Raw genomic sequence first — 17,049 nt, forward strand, 5'->3', positions numbered from 1 at the left:
GTGGGTCTCGCCTTTATTGTGGATAATTATCACTTTGGGTGCCTGATATAATGCAGATCCCTGGGACTGACTCCAGATACAGAGTTAGAAACTTTGAGGCTGGGGCTCTGATTCTAATTTTTAAGAGAGCTCCAGGAGACTCCCAAGCCAGGAAGCTTCAAAACAGGTCCAGAAACACTCCTTCTTACCAGTGGGTTTCGCAAACAGAAGAACTCTGTGGACACCCCTGAATTTGTGGAAACCAGTCCAAGAGATAATGGAAAGTAAGAAAGGATGATTTTCATCATAATCTTATTGGCTAATTTAGGAGACTACACTTATTTTAGCACCCTTTAAAAATGCTGTCTGGAGAGTTTAGTCCTGGGGCAGAGAATCAGAGATTTTCATGAAGTGGAACCACAGAGAGACTGGGGGTGCAAGTAATGTGGTGAGGATAGGTACATGAATTCAACCCAAGAAACAAAACCATCTCTGAAGGAAACATCCTATGACAAGGAAAAGCAAACAATGTGAATTATAAAATCAGCTGATGAAGTACAGCAAGTGCATTTCTATGCATTGCAGATAGCATCAAGCCTCATAGGCATCTAGAAATAGTTTCTGGATGTCAATGCAGCAGGAAGTAACCTCCTCCCCTGCCAGGCAGAATGCCACTGTGCTCAGAATGGGGACCTTCTCACTAACCACCTTAATATGAAATGTGAAGCCTGCAGGAGTCCCCTGCTGACTCAGGGAGGCACTGGCCCAAAGCACAGGTAACATTAGTAATTATTTGTAAAGTTACAGCTGTCAGAAGCTATAATTGAAGTTTTGAAGATTTTTATGTTTATAATGATGGAGTCACTACAAGCTAGAAGCACAGAGATTTGAAAAGAAGCAAATCTCAAAGCAGTGGAGGAGTCAAACCAGAGAGAAAAATGGCAAGCAGGAAACACACCTGCTCCTGGACTTGGCCATGCCGTCCACCTCTCTAGCCAAAAGTGAGGAGAGAAAAGAGAATGAGAGGCAGAAAGAAGAGGAAACACGAAAGCAAAGTCCTTTTCAGAAACTGTAGCCAAAGCAGAAGCCATAAAGGAAATAATTGATTTTCTGACATCACAAAATTTTTAAATTTTGATATGGCAAAAGCCACCATAAAAATCAGAAGGCAAACAAAAACAATGAGAAAAATACCTGTGGATGATGACAAAGGTTAATACTGTTACATAAAACGGCCTCTTACAAACTGGCAAGGAAAAAGATGACTTTCTGGATTTAATCCCTTGATTTCAAACAAAAGGAGGCAAAGAGTTTGATAAGTCATTCACAGAGAAGGGAAAACATATGACTGTACAAAAACATATTAGTAATAAAAGAACTGCTAATTAAGAGGTTTCACTTATTTTGCAATTGGATTGGGTAAGGGATTTTAGTTTAACAGCTTTACTGAGATATTGATATACAAAAAAAACTGTGCATATTTAATATGTAACATTTGATGAGTCTGGACATCTGCAAACACCCATGACACTATCCCCACAGTCAAGATAATAGACAAATTCAACATCTAAGGTTTTTTTTTAAAGCTGAGGTTTCACCTCTAGGAACAGCTGGTGGGCAATGGAAGGTGCCCATAGAAAAAAGGCTAGGAAAACTACATCAGAATTTTGGCTAATTAATAAGGGAGCAAGCAGAGGAGGGAGCGGACAGAATGGATCCTCTCAGACAGAAGGTACCGAAACCCAGCAAGAAGAACCTTGGATTCTTTCTTAAAGTAACTCCTTGAGTCTGTGAATTATGGCATTTTGAGTATACAGCATCCCCCAGCCACTCTGTCATAGGATCTGAGCAGTGGGCCGACAGAATCCTCTTCCTAATTCATTCTGCAGCCACTGAACAGTAACAGGCAGGGCGGCCAGTCTGCGAGAAGACATCGACAGCAGTCCAAGGGATGCAAGGACACTAGCAAGAGCATACAGAGTTTTCCATAAAGTTGAAATATATTTCACTCCAAGAACTGTCTTGTATTATGATATCATGTCCTGCCTACATTTTAGTGCTAAAATGTCCATTCTTCTATGAGATGATAGATAGTAGACAATAGTTATTCTGTTTTGTTTTTCTTAACATTCTGACTAAGCAAAATAAAACACTGCCAATTTTTCTTTTGACATTTTTCTGATCTACGAAATCCAGATATCTAGTACACAACTGTCCAATCTATAAGCTCTGATTAAGAAGAGTCAGCAATTTCATCTGTGGGAGCAAAACCTTAACGGCTTTGTCCTTCAGGCCCTTGCTGGGTAAATTCTCAGCAGAGGTTGAACAGGTTTGGCCAAGCAGAGACATCTGTGAAACAAGAGCAACTCTTTCCAAAAAGGGTGTCGCAACACAAAAATCTACCTGCAAAATGAAAGAAACAGGTAACTGGACTATAGCACATCCTGCTTGTTGGTGGTTGGAAACAGGTAACCGAGCTAAAGTCCATCTTGCTTGTTGATGGGTTGTATCAAGAGCTGAGACCTGGGAGTTTCAAAGAAATGCTGATAGGATGCACAGCTGAAATAGAAGTTCAGTTCTAACTACTATCTGGAGAGCCATCTGACCCTGACCAAGGAAGAAAGCAAGCAGGGAGCTGATGAGCCTGCAGCCCTGCCCGAGGCCTGCATCTGGCCCAGCTGCTCATGTCTGCTGCGCCCCCTGCAGGCCGTGCCGGTAGTGCAAGTGAGGCAGGGCCAGGGAGGTGGTGCTCTCCTGAAACATTCTCCTAGACAGAAGGGCTTGGTTTAAAAGAAATTCTTAGAGGGGGAGAAGGAAAAAAAATCTGACCAGAGGATCAACAGAAATTAATCTTACTAATTTAACTAATTATCAGCTGCTGTGATGACTAGTGGTAGCTTATTAAAAGATACAGAAAGATTGATGGAGACCTCTACTGCAGTCTCACCCAAGAACCAGCTCTTGAGGCTTAAAAAAACTCTTGCTCACATGAACATCTTACTAAGCACACAGTAAATAAATGTAAAAGTGTCCTATACACAAAGACAGCAACACCCCCCACTCACACACACCCTAGAGCTGCCCCCTCCCCTTACCACCTGGGTCTAAAGGAACTCAGCATTTGCTCATTTTCATGTTAATAAACTAAGGACTTTAAGCTAGAGATTAGTATAATTGCTTTTCTTTCTAAGCTGTCTGCTGGGTATGTGCTTTTGGCACCCTCCTTTGGAGTTCTGATAACCTCTTCCTGGCCAGGCAGGCTGAAGGCTGCCATCACACACACCCCTTCCTTCTCCTTCTCATTGAACTGAACAATCCTGCCATGTGTGACTGGAAGCTAATCAGTGAAGCCCTAAATGTGCTCTTTTGCTGATTATATAGTCGCACTACTTGTGTGGCATCTTAGAGCCCTCACAACATCACCTGACAGCAGAGTGCCCAGCTGCTGCTGAAATCTGGACAGAACACTCTGTGGAGGGGAGCAAAAGAGTCAGCCCAAGGTGGGACCACACTTTAACTGAGAAGGAGGCTATTTCTGTGGCCTGACATTTATTCACGAGTATTTCAAAGCCCTGTGATGCAGCTTCATTTTCTTTCCTTCAGAGGAAGCTATCACAAGGCTACAGAGGGCTTTGCATGGTTAGAACCCAGTCCCTCTTCCTAAGAACTGACACGGCCCAAGCCATTAGTATAGAGGGTTACAATATTTATAAGTTCAGTTCAGTCGCTCAGTCGTGTCCGACTCTTTGCAACCCCACGAACCACAGCACGCCAGGCCTCCCTGTCCATTACCAACTCCCAGAATTTACTCAAACTCATGTCCATTGAGTCGGTGATGCCATCTAACCATCTCGTCCTCTGTCGTCCCCTCCTCCTCCTGCTTTCAATCCTTCCCAACATCAGGATCTTTTCAAATGAGTCAGCTCTTCACATCAGGTGGCCAAAATATTGGAGTTTCAGCTTCAGCATCAGTCCTTCCAATGAACACCCAGGACTGATCTCCTTTAGGATGGACTGGTTGGATCTCCTTGCAGTCCAAGGGACTCTCAAGAGTCTTCTCCAACACCCCAGTTCAAAAGCATCAATTCTTAGGTGCTCAGTTTTCTTTATAGTCCAACTTTCACATCCATACATGACTACTGGAAAAACAATAGCCTTGACTAGACGGACCTTTGTTGGCAAAGTAATGTCTCTGCTTTTTAATATGCTGTCTAGGTTAGTCATAACTTTCCTTCCAAGGAGTAAGCATCTTTTAATTTCATGGCTGCAATCACCATCTGCAGTGACTTTGGAGCCCCAAAAAATAAAGTCAGCCACTGTTTCCACTGTTTCCCCATCTATCTGCCATGAAGTGATGGGACCGGATGCCATGCTCTTATATGAAAAGTCATCTTCTATTTTTTTAAAAAATAAACGCATCAAAAAATAGAGAAAAGCTTAATGGACAAACTTTATACTTTCTTGTCATTTGTAGGCCACGCAATATCATGAAGTAGAATAGTAGGAAGGACAGGTCCTCAAATGAGTTGCGTTTTGCTGTATTACTCCTAAAAGGTAGCCTTCTCCAGAAGACAAGCCCAAATCCTTCCAGAGATTCTATTCTAGACGCTGTGTAAATGAAAAATCGACAGTCAAACAACCGAAAATTGTTTCACCATGCACTGATCAATAATGCGTGAGAAAAAGGAACTGAGGAGAGGCTGAGCAGAGCAGAAAAATCAAGAGACCTGAGCGTCCTGGCACGCCAAGTAAAGAGAATACCTCAAGGAGGGGAGAGAGCAACTCTGTCAAATGCTTCTGCTAACAGAAGGAAGAGAAAGTCACCGAACTGCATGGTTTAGCAACTATCACTACGATTATTAGCATGAGTAAGAGCAGCTATGACTTCTGAGCAACTTCTCTGTGTCAGGAGCCCTGTCACATGCCATACACCTATGACCTCATTCAGCCTTTACAACAATCCTTAGAACCCATTCTACTGTCACCATAATGCAGGCTGAAAACTGAGGTCTAAAGTACAGTGTGTGTGCAGCCAAGTGGGAGAAAACAGAAATACAAACCTCACTGATTCCAAATGTGGTGCTCTTAACAGCCGTGCAAACTGCCTTCCTCTTTCTTTTCTTCCATCCTTTCTCCTCACTCCTTCTTGTTTTTCCTGGACATCCCCAGGAAAGAAGACAAAGGGAAGAAGGAAAGGAGAAAGTAAAAAAACATAACCAAAAAATGAGTATGGAAAAGAGGGAGGAAAGAAAGAAAGAAGAAAGGGCTCTTTACAGATACAAATGGCTTCTACTTGGGCTAACCACAGCAAGCAATCTGGAAGATGCAGGATATTTATAATGAATATCTGACCAATTAATAAAAAGTAAGGAATAAGAACTCTGTGCTCTTAGGGACAAACAGCCACGTAAGGCATTAATTAAGGATTTACCACTAGCCCTTGTCTTCTGTTTTTAAAGGCCATGGTGATTCTTATAAACAATAAGAAAATATGAAACATCAGAAGTAGCTTACATAACATGAAAGATAATAAAACTAGGAGGGAAATCAAAGTATATCATTAAGTGAGAGCATTCTAGTTAATGGCAATGCAAAGACAAAAAATTTCACAGAGTTATTCTTATGGGTTAAAAAAAAAAGCTGTCAGACAAGGTATAGAGACAAAGAGTGCCTACAGGCAGAACTGTTCTCAGTAGAGAAGGTTTTCTAGTGATTACATGTATCTAACACCAGTATGACTTCGAACGCCTTCTAGGTGCTCCGCCAGTGTGGAGGAGCAGCTTGTAAAGCACTGCTCCAAGTAACTCCTTGAAAATCAAATTCAGCCGAGTATGGGGTGTAGGGGCTTCCCTGGTGGCTCAGAAGGTAAAGAATCTGCCTGCAAAGTGTGATACCCAGGTTTGATCCCTGGGTCAAGAAGATTCTCTGGAGAAGGGAATGGCAACCCACTCCAGTATTCCTGCCTAGAGGATTCCACGGACAGAGGAGCTTGGTGGGCTACAGTCCATGGGGTCGCAAAGAGTCGGACACAACTGAGCAACTAACATACACACACACACACACACATGGGCGCGCGCACGCGGTATAGGGTTTCCCAAGAGGTGCTAGTGTTAAAGAATCCACCTACAATGCGGGAGAGAAGTGGGTTTCATCCCTGCATCAGGAAGATGCCCTGAAGAAGGGAATGGCAGCCCACAGAACAGTCTGCTGGGCCCCAGTCCACGGGGTCACAAAGTATCAGACACGACTGACATGACTCAGCACAGCACAAGATGGGGTATAGGAGACTCATGGCACCTAGAAAGTCAAGCTGCTTTCTGAGATTCCTACAGTGACTCCTGCAAACACATGCTTTTCTGCTCAGTGTCATGTCTCCACATACAACAAGCATTAAGTTATTATTTATTGATGAATCCAAGTGATTACTTTTGGTTTAGTTAATTCTTTCCAAAATTTTTGGATATATTAACCAGCTAATTTTAATTTGATCCATCTTCTGTTTTCCCTTCTATCTACCAGAGTTCTGATTTCCTTAAAAGAAAAATTTTGGAAGTTGTTTTCCCCCAGAAAAGTCCCACTTGAATATCAGAACATATTGAATGCTTCTTCCTAGCATTTATAAAGACTAGAGATCAGAGATGCCAAAATCTTCTCAATTCATGATAAGCCTAGGTCAAAAGAAAAAAAATTCTACTATTTTCATTTATTAAGTAGTTATATCCCAACAACTTAATAGACATTGGAAAAATAATATTTTATATCACTCTTCAACAGCTGTATATTTACTTCTGAAGAACCAGGCACAAGTTTGCAAGTCTCAAAATCAGACTAGGTAATAACACTTTCATTTCCTTGATTTTCACCTGTGAAAATACCATGTGCAAATACCATGTATTTGCTTTTTCAGGCACAATAACTGCCAAAAACCCATCCTCACAAAGATATGACAACAATGAAAGGAAAGTAGCAATGATCTACTGAAGCTGATCATTCAAGAAGTGTCAGTGTTGACTGTTATTGTGCTTCCTTTGGAAATTTAAAATATCCAGCAGAGCTCCTAAGATTATGCTGCCACGCCCTGAGATGCCGTGGCACACAATTTGGGAACTGCAGCCAAATACTAAGCTTAACTTTCAGTCTGAAAACCAATACAATGTAAACTGGGAAGACATTTAAACCTAAACCCGGTAATGGAAACTTTCTTTTATCCCCTGCTGGTCTGTAGATTCAATCTATTACTTTAACACTTGACTATGAATTTTTATATTGGCAGACAACTTTATATCTCTGTGCATATAAGTCTCAAGTACTAGGTCTGAACCACCTGCAGTTTAATGGCAGCAAGTGTTAGGGTACTAAGGAAGTGTTAGCCTGAAGTCAACAAACTTTCTCTGTAAATATCTTGGGCCTAGAGGGCTATATAGTCTCTATCCCAACTACTTAACTAAGCCACTTTGTGAAAAAGCAATCATGGACAATGTATAAATGAATGAGCATGGTGGTGTTCCAATAAAATTTTATTTACAAGAACAGGTGGCAGTCCACATTCGGCTCATAGGTTGTATTTTGGCAAACCCTGGTCTAGCTAGATAAGAAGATAGCTCTATTTCCTCATTTGAAGTAATACAGCCCTGCTATGAGAAACAGGGCACTTCCCACCTTAGTAAGAAGTATTTCTGTAACAGATAGATAATTAAGCAAGTACCTAATGATTACTACTTGGGGCAGAGGGACAAGAGGGCTCACCTTGTCCTCTAGCATCCCACAGACTATAAGGATACCCACCAAGTAAGATGATAACTGTAGCATGAAAGCAAAGAGAGTGTGGTGATTTCACGTGAGGAGGTAGAGGAAATAATCAGGTGATAGCAACTGAAAAAACCCCACAAGACACAAAATGATTCAAAGGGTGGTACTGACAAACAAGAAGTCATTCTGAAATTGTCTGTAGTCACAGCTAACTGCCAACAATTATTAGGTAGTTATAATGAGTCAGCCACCATGCTAAGCACTTTAGATGCTTTATATTATCTTCCCAGAGGAGAAAACAGAGCTTACAATTACTTTTCTAGTCAACAGCAATGGCAGGATTTGCACCCTGGTGTTCTTTCTCTAGAATTCATCTCCTAATTGCTGTACTGTATAGTTTCTAGAAAGCAGTCCATGGAATTCTTCAGACCAGAATACTGTAGAGGGTAGCCGTTTCCTTCTCCAGAGAATCTTCCCAACCCAGGGATCAAACCCAGGTCTCCCACATTGCAGGCAGATTCTTTACCAGCTGAGCCACCACGGAAGTCCAGGTGGCCCTAGTACTGAAGAACCTGCCTGATGATACAGGAGACATAAGAGATGTGGGCTCAATCCCTGGGTCAGGAACATCCCATGGAGGAGGGCATGGCAACCCACTCCAGTATTCTTGCCTGGAGAATACCATGGACAGAGGAGCTTGGCAGGCTACGGTCCATGGGGTTGCAAAGAGTTAAACACGACTGAAGCAACTTAGCACACGCACATAGTTTCTAGAAAAAGGAAGGAAATAAGATTCTAGGTGGCAGAAGAAAATAATAAGAAGTAGCTTCTAGAAATCAGAAGGAAAATAGTCAAGTTGACTGATTCATTCCAAGGGTTGGCAAACTACGGCCCATGAGCTAAATCAGGCCCACCATTATTTTTGCAAATAAAGTTTCCTTGGAACACTGTCATAACCATTTCTTTACATATTATCTATGGCTGCTTTCGTGCTACAACATAGAGTTGAGTAATTGTAGCAGAGACTATAATGGTTGAGAAAGCATAAAACATTTACTATCTGGCATTTTGCAGACAAACTTTAAGGATCTCTGATGCATTCATTCAATTCAAGGATTTTGTTTGTTTGCTCGCTTGCTTGTTCACTTCAGCTGTTTTAGTTCTTTCTCATTTTTGGAACCAGTCCATGACCTCTCAGTCTCCCAGAGTCCATCCCTTTTCACTTCCAGCTGCTGAGTGGTCCACAGATCTTTGTGCTCCAGAACATCATCATTTTCCACATTTGGCCCAGCTACCAAGACACACATGCAGGAACTGATAAGTCATAAGGTGATATTTATTCAAAATCAGGGCTTTCCCATCTTACTGACTTTGAAGGTGAAAAGAGATCTCTTCAGATTCCTGTGCTCCAAGCAGGTGGAAAGCATGCATCACAGACAGCAAAAAAAATGGACTGAAGGACAAAGTCTGACTTTTCAGACTTCCTCTTATCTGGCTGAGATTCAGGCCATCCAGCTAATGCTCACCCTTATCAGACTGAGCCCACTAGACTGCTCTCACCATTTCTATGATCAGTTGAGAGCTGTTCAACAGAGAGGAACATTTTTGAACAAGACAAACATTTAATAACGGTTTTGAATTTCACATGATGTCTCCTGGGCCTCACAGGAAATGAGGAAGGTAAGAGTATCTCCTGCTGTTTATGCAGTTATCTACAATAACTACTGAAACCGCAAAATGCATCAGAGGAAAACAAGACAGAACAAGTTTCATGAAGCAACTGCTAAGCAAATGTTAACACCATTGGCAAGGTCCACTCATGTGCAAAGAGAAGAAGGTATAGCAGAGGGTGACTTTTGAGGATCTGACAGATGAAGTCAAGGCTCTCTTGGGCCTAAAATGAAGATACGGTTTGTTGCTTGCTGATGTATGAATCCAAAAAAGGTATGTTAAAGTCCTAAACCCTGGTACCTGTGGTCTTGGCCTTTGTTGGAATTGGGGTCTTTGCAGACATAATCAAGTTAATATTAGCTCACATTGGAGTAAGGTGGACCCTAATCCAATGACCGGTAGACAAAGAGAGAAACTTCAGCACAGACTCACTCCAGAAAGATAGCCACATAAAGGCAGAGGTGGAGACTGGAGTTATCCTGTCACAGGCCAGAGAACACCAAGGATAGCTGGCAATTTCCAGATGACAGGAGGGAGGCATGGAACACATTCTTCTCCAGACCCTTCAGAGAGAGCATGGTCTTGCGAACACCTTTATTTTGGACTTCTAGTCTACAGAACTGAGAGAATAAATTCCTATTGTCTAAGGCCACTTTGTTTGTGGTATTTTGTTATAGCAGCCTAGGCAACTAATAAATGTTGACAGTTGTGGTAATCATAAAACTGGGAGAAGAGGAAGAATGTCAGCAATCTTTGCGGGAGAGCTTTCCATGCCCCAAACACCATGCTAGGTACATTGTGTGCATTATTTTAATCCTCATCACTTTTGAGATAAGTACCCATTATTTCCACATTCTAGTTGAAGAAATTCCTCCTGGAGTGCTTGTCCCTGCTCTCCGGGTTAGCGAGTAGCAAGGTCTGGATTCAAATGCTAGTCACTGGACTCTGAATCCAAGCTTGTAACCCATACATCACACTGCTGTACACTTCCACATGGAGGGTTTTGGTTTGTGTGTTTGTTTCTATGATTTTTATTTTGGGACCTAGCAAGCTGGCTGACACAGAGAAGCTCTTTCCAAAAGCCCTTCCCCAGGGGAACAGAGGGCTTAGGACTCCTCTTTGTAAGGAGTCCCCATCTCACGCAAGTTATCATCCAGCAACTTTAGGCAGGAGTAGGTGAGTGGCATGTAGGAAATGCATGGAGAAATCTGATGCTAAGTGTTTCATTTCAGAAATGAAATTCTAGTTCTTCTTCCTTTTTATTCATGTCAGAGAAAAACTTTGTAGAGAGAGTGCAAAGGAAGAGGATACAATCTATATTGGTTTGTTTATAAGAACCTTTATCTAGTTGCCTTTGCAAGATAACTAGGATTCAATTTTCGCTTTTCATATTTTCACAGCACTGCCTTGACATAAACTTAATCAGCTCAGATGCTAAACTTAACAGCTCAGCTTCAAAGATGTCACCAGAGCTGACCCAGCTGTGCAGAAGGCAGTGGGCCTTGAGGCAGTAAGTATGCATTTAGTGTCAACTCGGTCTCCCCAAGCAGAGACTAGTAGCTGGTCACCTCTGGCTCCTCCCTAATCCTGCTGCTTTGGAATAACTACTGACAGTTTTATGAGAAGAAGACACATCTACCTTCTCAGGTTTCCAGGCATGGTTATAAAAAATGGCCTATTTAAAGTCCATTCTGAGTGCATTAACAACATTTGTTTTTTGAACTTCAAATGGTTTAATCCTATTCCTATTGATTGCATTCTTCATGTTCTAACAATATAAAACATAGAAGATCTTTTGGTCCACACACATAATTATGCTTCTCCATTACTAAAGAGCCTCTTGATGAAAGTGAAAGAGGAGAGTGAAAAAGTTGGCTTAAAGCTCAATATTCAGAAAACTAAGATCATGGCATCTGGTCCCATCACTCCATGGGAAATAGATGGGGAAACAGTGGAAACAGTGTCAGACTTTATTTTGGGGGGCTCCAGAATCACTGCTGATGGTGACTGCAGCCATGAAATTAAAAGACGCTTACTCCTTGGAAGGAAGGTTATGGCCAACCTAGATAGCATGTTTAAAAGCAGAGACATTATTTTGCCAACAAAGGTCCATCTAGTCAAGGCTATGGTTTTTCCATTAGTCATGTATGGATGTGAGAGTTGGACGGTGAAGAAAGCTGAGTGCCGCAGAATTGATGCTTTTGAACTGTGGTGTTGGAGAAGACTCTTGAGAGTCCCTTGGACTGCAAAGAGATCCAACCAGTCCATCCTAAAGGAGCTTAGTCCTGGGTGTTCTTTGGAAGGACTGATGTTGAAACTGAAACTCCAATACATTGGCCACCTCATGCGAAGAGTTGACTCAGTGGAAAAGACTCTAATGCTGGGAAGGATTGGGGGCAGGAGGAGAAGGGGACGACGGAGGATCAGATGGCTGGATGGCATCACCGACTCGATGGACAGGGGTTTGGGTAGACTCCGGGAGTTGGTGATGGACAGGGAGGCCTGGCGTGCTGCTATTCATGGGGTCGCAAGAGTCAGACACGACTGAGTGACTGAACTGTCAATTACCTTATATCTTACATTACATTGTATGAAATAAGCTTCTTTTTCATTATATGATAGGGTTTGGAGGGAGTGTGTGCTGTTTTTGTTCTGTTTTATATAAACAAGACCTAAAAAGGAGGCAGTGCAACACAGTAGAATGTAACACTTTGCAGTCATGCCAACGTGGATTCAAATTCAAAGTCTCCATATATTAGTGCTGTAACCTTGGACAAGTCACTTAATTTCTAGTTCCCTAGAATTTTATGAACTAGAACACAAAGGGTAAATTTCACAAATAAGAACTTCGCATAGCTGTAAGGTCTGTGAGGGGAGGGAAGCCATTAGATTCTAACCAAAGAAACAAACAAAACAGATACATTCTCTCTCTTGACAGCAGAGCTCTCCCACTCGGAGGACCAAGGCACCTACACGTCCTCTGGGCTGTTGCCCTATGCCCCTCGTGGCCAGCACAGCTTTTGGACAGGGAGGGAGTGCTCACTACACATTGGGAGAGTAACTGACCCGGAGGAAGGGTTCCCTCATCTCTACATCCTGTAGATTATAATTTCATTTTTAAGATTAATAAAATGGTTATACCTTCTCCAAAATTCCCAAGCATTCAAAGGTCCTGACTGTAATTTGGAAGTGAATGTTTTTTTCTGTAGAAGATGGCATAATGAGATGCACACTGAGGATCACTTCTGCTGTGTCAATTTTTGCCAACCAAGAGGAAAACCATCAAGAATGAATCCAGTGTCTTGTGGTCCTGCCACTAAATTCCTAAATGTCATTTTTCCCCTTTCAAATATTTTAATTATAGTAGCATATAGAGGCACAGATCAGGGAAAATGCGAAGGATACTAAGACAGTGGAATAAGTTTCCTCAGATAAGACCCAGATTGGGGGTAGGGGGCAAGATGAAGAAGCTTAAGCACATTTTTACTATCTGAAAGGTACATATAAATTCAATAAAAACTCCATTCATCAGCACAGCCTCAGAAACTTGCAAACATATAAACACACCCGAAAAATTAAAAACATCTGTGCAGCCAACAGAACAAAACCTTAAAATGAAAAGAAACGTTGTTGAGCTGTGTAAGATTATCAGCTTCTCCTTTTCCACAATTATGTGAAGGCGTATCTTTGTTAAAGATATCTATACATTTGATCCACTGATATAATTGGTTTTTGTTTTTTTCCTGGTAAACAATTTTGTAGCCTCTGAATGAATCTGGAGGGTATTTCACAGTTCCCGCCCCCCCCCACCCAGGCCCTGCACCTGCTCCTACAAAAGCAGTTTGCATAATAGAAGTATCTTTTGTCCCCACATGAAAGAGGAAGGACTAAAATATCTCTACACGCTGGTATCCGTGTTCATAAAGTACAGGTTTTAGAATGTAAATTAACATCCGTAAAAAATTTCACTCATATCTATCACACTGATTCAGGGTCAGAGAGGCAATAAAAGATTTGATTCTGCAGTTTAAAAGTTTCAAAATTTAAATTAAGACTATCCCTATATAAAGAGGCCAGAATTTAATTGGATCAGACTGACAAGCAATAATTTCCCCAGGGCCGTGTAAAAACTAATAATTTTCAAATTTGGCAATTGCCCAAAAGGTCATTTTACTCACTACAGGAAGTATTTAGATTAGAGTTGCCATTTTATTTAAAAATGAGAAATGGTTTCTCCTTTGAGTCCAACTGATCTTCTCAATGCGAGCAAGTCTGTTATTTTGCTGACCTTGAACCCACGATGAAGCACACGTTAAAGGAATGATCTACATGGACTTCTGAATCCAGTTCTTAAATTAGCAATTGCCAGTACCAAGAGTTTTCTAGTGAGAATTTGTAGGATGAATAGGAATTTGAGGGAGAGATTAGGGATCATCCTAGGCAGAGGGTATGGCATTGAACAAATATTTGGAGGTACATCACATTTTAAGAAACCAAAGGGATCTGACCATGGCTAAATCGCTTTGGTACTTCAACTCCCTTGGGACTGATGCATGTAAAGAGGCTCCTCATCCCATATTTGGAGTCCTCAGTCTCTGACTCAACAGTCATGGAACTTCCTTATTTCCTCAGCCTCTCTCCTTGACTATCTATCTAAGGTAGGATAAGACGAGTGTACTTTAAGAAGATCGAGGAATTCTATTGAGATGGATGAAACTGGAGCCCATTATACAGAGTGAAGTAAGCCAGAAAGAAAAACACCAATACAGTATACTAATGCATATATATGGAATTTGAAAGATGGTAACGATAACCCTATGTGCGAGACAGAATAAGAGACACAGATGCATAGAACAGTCTTATGGACTCTGAGGGAGAAGGTGAGGGTGGGACGTTCTGGGAGAATAGCATTGAAACATGTATATTATCATATGTGAAACAGAACACCATTCCATGTTCGATGCATGAGACAACTGCTCAGGGCCGGGGCAACGGGATGACCCAGAGGGATGGGATGGGGAGGGAGGTGAGTGGGGGGTCCAGGAAGGGGAACACATGTAAACCCATGGCTGATTCATGTCAATGTATGGCAAAAACTATTCCAATATTGTAAAGTAATTAGCCCCCAACTAAAATAAATAAATTTATTAAAAAAAAAAAAAGAAGATCGAGGAAGAGATAAGCCTCTTTGAATGTAACAATACTGAGAGCCAGCCAGTTCTGGCAGTCTTACGGGTCTGATTATTTAGCAGTATTTATACCCACAGGATTCAAAGTGCCCCAAAGCCCCTCTGCTTTCACTGTGGAGTTTAAGGGACCATTAGAGAGGCTGAATGGAGAAGGAAATGGCAGCCCACTCCAGTATTCTTGCCTGGGAAATCTCATGGACAGAGGAATGTGGCTGGCTACAGTCTAAGGGGTTACAAATGAGCTGGATAACTAACCAACTAAAACAACAATAGGGATGCTAAGAAAAGGACCTAAGGGGTTCAAGTGGAGGGCATCCCAGAGACAAGAGGGACTTGGTCCCTACTGGAGCTTGGGTATATTCTCTACAGAGGACAACCGGCAGGTAAGTCTTGAGCAGTTTAACCCATCTTCTCAGCTCTTAGTGTTCAATATAAGTGTCCTGCATCCTGACTCATGCCACTGTCCACTATGAAGAGACTTATACTTGAACTCTGAATACTTATGTTTAAGAGCCAGTTTCCTCAGGATTCCAGCACAGTCCCTTACTTGAGCCACCACTATATGTTTTCCCCATCTGATCATAATGTCAGTGTCTTTGTCTTCAATTCCCTGGAACATTATCATTTATATTTTCAAATGTGAAGAAAAAGCAAATTTTCCCAAAAGTGGAAATCTCTATGCAGTTAATTAACTTGTTCATCTACTCTTAATTTTGTTCTTTTCCCTCATGTATTATTGAAGTTCTGGGATTTCCTCTTTGTCCCTCCTCTCTTATTAAAAGCTCTCCCTCTTGAATTCTTCAATGGTAGTCTCCCTTCTTGCCACCTTATTTTTTTTACAGATAGCAACTTGAAATCACACAGCCACTGAATCTTAGAGGAGAAGGCATTTTAACTTCTGCTATGGTCAGACCACTTTATTCTTGGAAGTGAAGTGAAAGTGATAGCTGCTCAATTGTGTCTGACTCTTTGCAACCCCGTGGACTGTAGCCCACCAGGCTCCTCTGTCTACGGGATTCTCCAGGCAAGAACACTGGAGTGGATAGCGCTTCCCTTCTCCAGGGCATCATCCTGACCCAGGGATCGAACCTAGATCTCCTGCATAGGCAGGCAGATTCTCTGCGGTCTGAGTCAACAGGGAAGGTTTCACTCTTGGAAATCTCTAGGCAAATCAGAAGGGTCCGTCTAAAATAGGAGGCAAACCTACTGTCCTAGGGCCCCCTTGGACCTCTCCCCTCCAATGATCTAAGCCCTGAGACATTTTTTCAGATCCTTCAGATTCAGATAATCATATTAAGTAAAAGTCTTCAAAAACCAGGCCCATCTAGATCTACCTACACCTACTCCTTCCTTTTTAAAAATCATCTTTTTTTCTGAAAAACTGTAATTTTTACATCTTGCTTCATTTCTTTCTCTCATCACAAATTTATGACTGAAGATTCTAAAGGTAACTCAACTTTTACTTCTAAATACTGTGGCCCATCATCCTTACTCTATCTCTGATAAACTTATCTAATTTTATTAAAAAGACTAAAATTCCTCTTTCTTCTCCCCCTGTTCCAAGGCTTAATTATTCAACTCTCCCACTGTAGTGTTGGACACTGTAACACAATTCCAATATTCACTTTGGTTCCGAGACTTGACTTTTTCCCCTCCCAAATAATGAATTGACTAGGATAAAAGCTACAGTATTTCATATAATAAAACATGATTTTTAACATATTCCTGGGACAGAAGAGTAAAAAAAACTTTGGCTACAAAAGACAATTCTTCAAATATCATTACTGTAATTATTTCAACCATTAATTGAATTTTCACCTAGTCACACTACACAATCCATAATTAATAACACATTGCTTTCAAAATTATGTTAAACCTTGATGCTTATTTGAAGTGAATTTACATCCATTTGTCTTGAAATAGAGGGCAATTCTTTTTATTGACGATCACAGTTTGTAAGCTCAGATGATGAGAGCTAAATTTTTCTTAGTTCAAATATCAACTTAATCTTGCCATTTATAGCTCTTGGTCTTGAAAAAAAGGAAAACTTGGAAGATATCGTATATGCTCAGGTCTGCCTTTCCTTTTTACTTTCTCCTTTTGTAGAACTACCAAAAGTAAGTTTACTTGTATAAAATAAGCCAGCTGAGTTTACTTTTTAGCAAGTGGCTATAAGGCTCATGATAACCAAGTACTTTTACTATTTTCTATTCAAGAGCATCCAACATTTCAACAGTTTTAAGTTTAGCATGTAAAGTTATCTATTTGGTGGTACAAAAAAGAAAAACCAAGTTTTATATTTGTCCATATTCATCCAAAGTAGATCAGAAAAGTTTTGTTCTTGGGATAACATATATTTATTTAACCAGGGGGCTGTGTTCAAGGGCATTCATATGTATGTATCAACTCCTTTCTACCTCAAAGACCACACATCATTTGAGTTTAAAAAGCAAAAACAATT

General features: G+C 41.1%; 1 protein-coding gene and 1 long non-coding RNA gene across 3 annotated transcripts in view; one reads left to right on the forward strand and one right to left on the reverse strand.

Annotated features, from left to right (window-relative positions):
* CACNA2D3 (calcium voltage-gated channel auxiliary subunit alpha2delta 3) overlaps positions 1-17,049 on the reverse strand; it is an 871,068-nt gene that overhangs the window by 354,884 nt on the left and 499,135 nt on the right. The gene's annotated exons all lie outside the window — the stretch shown is intronic.
* LOC145519900 (uncharacterized) lies at positions 9,552-12,033 on the forward strand. Its single transcript, XR_014064006.1, has 2 exons — positions 9,552-9,672; positions 10,800-12,033. It is a non-coding gene; the product is annotated as an uncharacterized LOC145519900 (long non-coding RNA).

This window comes from Giraffa tippelskirchi, chromosome 9, assembly GCF_054371585.1.
Source record: "Giraffa tippelskirchi isolate mGirTip1 chromosome 9, T2T-mGirTip1v1.2.pri, whole genome shotgun sequence".
In the NCBI taxonomy this organism is placed as follows: domain Eukaryota; kingdom Metazoa; phylum Chordata; class Mammalia; order Artiodactyla; family Giraffidae; genus Giraffa; species Giraffa tippelskirchi.